The sequence below is a fragment of the Lactuca virosa genome, chromosome 5, assembly GCF_052849685.1.
Source record: "Lactuca virosa cultivar CGN04683 chromosome 5, Lactuca_virosa_CGN04683_v6, whole genome shotgun sequence".
Taxonomy (NCBI): domain Eukaryota; kingdom Viridiplantae; phylum Streptophyta; class Magnoliopsida; order Asterales; family Asteraceae; genus Lactuca; species Lactuca virosa.
Genome location: NC_136430.1, coordinates 228,386,891 through 228,391,695, shown reverse-complemented (window position 1 = coordinate 228,391,695; position 4,805 = coordinate 228,386,891).

The window sequence follows — 4,805 nt, the reverse complement described above, 5'->3', positions numbered from 1 at the left end:
TTGCACACGCATACATAAATTGGGGAAACCTCAACCGACTCGCCGAGTTGTTCATCCACTCGTCGAGTCTACGACAATCTTCATCGGATTCGCCAAGTTGTTCATCCAACTCGCCGAGTTCAATGCCTATCTTCATATGAATCGCCGAGTCGACTATGCGACTCGCCGAGTCTCTTCAGCCCTTTAACCATGCAGACACTTTGTAAGCCATGCCCAGGCCCCAAATTGCAGATCCAACTTCCTTAGGCATGCTTATCACGTAAAGTTGCAAACTTTACGTGCATGCAAGGCTTTAAGACCCTAAAATGGCACAACTAAGCTTGCAATAAAGTCACATCCTTGAGTGAAGGCTCATACTAGACAAGGCTGATGGCTTTATGAATCTAGAAGCCAAGGGGAGTCCAGATCTGAAGTTACAACTTCAGATCTTGGCTTAGACACAAGAATCCTTTCCTAAACTTATGCACAAAAGGGTTTAGGAGAAAATGAGCTAAGGGGAAAACGATTTAATACCTTCAATAGAGCCCTTTCTGATGCAAAACTTGAAACCCACAAGCTCTTGCTTCAACTAGCTTGCTTCCCAAGAGATTCCCTCACCAAAAATCTTCCTCCAAGCTAAAATTTCCAAAGAATACACACACACTTGAGTTAGGGTTCTTCTGGACTCTCAATGGACTGCAAAGAGGCCAAAGGAGGCTTATGCTTCTTTAAATAGGGTGCAAAACCCCGGGATTTAGGTTTTCATCAGCCAGCTCCTACTCGTCGAGTCCCTTCTTGGACTCAGCGAGTAGGACACTAAATACGAGTAGGGCAACCAACTCGTCGAGTAGGCCTTGAAACCAATTAAATTCTTATTTAAACAATACCTGAGAATCGGGGCGTTACAATTCTCCCCCACTTGAACTAGACTTCGCCCTCGAAGTCTGCTGGAATAAACAATGCCGGGTAATGCTCTTGCATTTCCGCCTCCGGCTCCCATGTCTACTCGGATCCCCTCTGATGCTCCCACTGCACTTTTACCAAAGGTATTTATTTGTTCCGCAAAATCTTCTTCTTCCTTTCCAAGATGGCCACAGGCCTCTCTACGTAATTCAGGCGCTCATCGACTTGAATATCATCCAGCGATACTACTGCCTCCTGATCCATAATACACTTTCGCAATTGCGAAACATGGAACGTGCTATGAATTCGGATGAGGTCCTCCGGTAGCTCTAGCCTATAAGCCACTTTGCCCACCCTGGCAATGATCCTGAATGGCCCAATATAACGGGGACCCAATTTTCCCCTCTTCCTGAAGCGGATCACACCCTTCCAGGGCGAGACCTTCAGAAGTACCATGTCACCAACCTGAAACTCTAAATCCGATCGGCGTCTATTAGCGTAACTCTTTTGCCGGCTCTGAGCGGTCTGCAGCCGCTGTCTGATCTGCTGGATCTTTTCGGTAGTCTGCAAGACTACCTCCGTCCGACCCATCACTCTGTGTCCAACCTCACCCCAACAGACCGGGGTTCTACATCTCCGACCATACAACAGCTCAAAAGGCGGGGCGCCAATACTGGAATGATAGCTGTTGTTGTAGGCGAACTATGCAAGCGGTAGGTGGGAATCCCAACTCCCACCGAAGTCAATGACGCACGCCCTCAACATATCTTCGAGGGTCTGAATGGTTCGCTCACTCTGTCCATCGGTCTGCGGATGGAACACTGTACTAAAGTGAAGCCGCGTACCCAGTTCCTCATGGAACTTATGCCAAAAACGGGAAGTAAACCTGACATCCCGATCAGAAACGATGGAGACTGGAACCCCATGGCGAGAGACAATCTCGCTGACGTACATGTCGGATAATTTCTCGGCCGACGAACTCTCCCGTATGGCCAAGAAATAGGCACTCTTGGTCAACCGATCCACGATGACCCATATAGCATCGAACCCCTTCGCCGTCCTCGGCAACTTCGTAATGAAGTCCATCGTGATCTGTTCCCATTTCCACATGGGAATCTCCAGAGGCTGCAGCTTACCATGCGGCCTCTGATGCTCGGCCTTGACCATCCTACAGGTCAGGCACCTCTCAACATACCAAGCGATTTATTGCTTCATACCGGGCCACCAGTAACTCAAAATCAGATCGCGGTACATCTTGGTGGCTCCCGGGTGTATAGAAAAGTGAGACTTATGAGCCTCCTCCATCACTGTCTGCCGGACCCCTCCGGACATCGGAACCGAAACCCGACCGTGTCGGGTCAATAATCCGCGGCTATCCTGAACAAACCGGACGCTCTCGCCCTTAATCCGCTCCATCTTCTAGTTCTCTGGTCTCATGCCCTCAACCTGAGCATCCCTAATCAAGCTCACAAGCGGGGAATCCACCGCTATCCTCATACACCTTGCTGGGGTAGGAGACCCAGCTGACTTGCGGCTCAAGGCATCCGCAACCACATTCGCTTTACCAGGATGGTAAAGAATCTCACAATCATAGTCCTTGACTACATCCAGCCACCTGCGCTGCCTCATATTCAGGTTTGGCTGATCCATGATGTGCCTCAAACTCTTGTGATCCGTGTATATAGTACAACGGACCCCGTACAGATAATGCCTCCAAATCTTGAGAGCGAATACCACCGCTCCCAACTCAAGATCGTGTGTAGGGTATCTCGTTTCATGCAGCTTCAGCTGTCGTGATGCATAGGCTATCACTTGTCCCCTCTGCATGAGGACTGCCCCCAGTCCTGTGATGGATGCATCACAAAATACTACAAAATCCTCGACTCCCTCGGGGAGCGTCAACACTGGCGCCTCACATAAACACCGCCGGAGGGTCTCAAACGCCCTTTGCTGCTCAGGGCCCCACCAGAAATCCACCCCTTCCTCGTTAGAAGAGTGAGGGGTACTACAATCTTGGAGAAATCTCGAATAAATCTCCGGTAGTACCCTGCTAATCCCAAGAAACTCCTGATGTCTGAGGGAGATTTCGGAATCTCCCACTGCATAACCGCCTCAACTTTGGCCGGGTCGACCAAAATCTCCTCCTGGTTAACGAGATGTCCGAGGAACTGGACCTCTCGTAACCAAAACTCACACTTCGAGAACTTGGCATACAGTCGTTCTCGTCGCAGAACCTCCAGCAGCTCCCTGAGGTGCTCCTCGTGCTGCTCTCGGGTCTTGGAATACACCAAGATATCATCTATGAACACAATGACCGAGCGATCGAGCATCGGTCTGCAGACCCGATTAATCAAATCCATGAACACTACCGGCGCGTTGGTGAGCCTAAACGGCATCACCACGAACTCGTAATGACCATAACGAGTCCGAAACGCGGTCTTCTCCACGTCTTCCTCCCTCACCCTGACCTGGTGATACCCGGATCTCAAGTCGATCTTGGAAAACCAAGATGCACCCTGCAGCTGATCGAAAAGATCATCTATCCTTGGGAGTGGATAACGGTTCTTCACCGTTAACTTGTTCAACTCCCTATAGTCAATGCACATCCTGTGCGAACCGTTCTTCTTCCTGACGAAGAGGATCGGTGCTCCCCAGGGTGAACTACTTGGGCGAATAAACTGCTTGCCCAGCAGCTCCTGCAACTGAGATGCCAACTCCTGCATCTCTGGCGGTGCCAGACGGTACGACGCCTTCGCGGTAGGGGCCGCACCCGACACTAGATCAATCCTGAACTCTACCTGCCTCTCCGGAGGCACTCCATGTAACTCCTCTGGAAACACATCAAGAAACTCCCTAACCACTGAAACCTCTGAAACGGAAGTATGATCCTCAATCCGCGTATCTATCACATATGCTAAATAACCAGTACACCCGTGCTAAATGATCTGCCGAGTCCTGGCGGCTGAACAAAACCCTGCTCCCACTCTGGTGCCCTCACCATACACTACCAGTTCTCCCCCACTTGGGGTTCGAACTACCACTCGCTGTCCCTCACAGTCGATCATGGCGCCAAACCGGCTGAACCAATCCATCCCTACGATCACACATACTTCCCCATGGGAATAGGAATCAAATCTATCGGGAATGATACCCTGAAAATCTCCAGCTCGCATCCCCAGTAGACCGAAGAAGCAGAAACCTCGTGCTCACTGGCGATCGAAACTCTCAACAAACACTCAAGCTCATCTACCGACACACTAAACTCTCTACTGAAAGTCTGAGATACAAACGACCGAATCGCCCCCGAGTCGAATAAAACCAAAGCAGGCAAAGAGTTTACTAGAAACGTACCTAAACACAGGTACCACCGATAAGCATAACACATATATAATAACTGAAACAGAAAATAGAAACATACCAGTAACCACATCCGGTGCTGCCTTGGCCTCCTCGGCCGTGAGCTGGAAGGCACGCCCCTGAGCCTTCGGAGGCTCCACCTTGACTGACCTCCCATCTCCCATCCTCAAAGTAGCCGGTGCGGATCCCTGTGCCGGCTTGGCGGCGAGCTGCGGGCAGTTGGTCTTCACGTGACCAACCTGATGACAATGGTAACAAATCCTCATATCTGTTGGAGGGGCGGACTGGCGACAGTCCCTGGCATAGTGCCCCTCCTTGCCACATTTGTGGCAACCACTTCCTGCTCGACAAACCCCAGAATGACCCCTGCCACACTTTCCACAAGTGCGACTCTGCTGACCCCCGGTCCGAGTATCAGCGGTCTTGGACCGCTTAGGTGCCAGCTGAGACTATGCCGGAACCTGACGCTGCTCCTTCAACTGCAGCTCTAACTCCAACTCGCGCCGCCTCGCGGCTTCCCGAAGATCCAAAAGAGTCTCACAACGTTGCGTAGCAACAAAATGTCG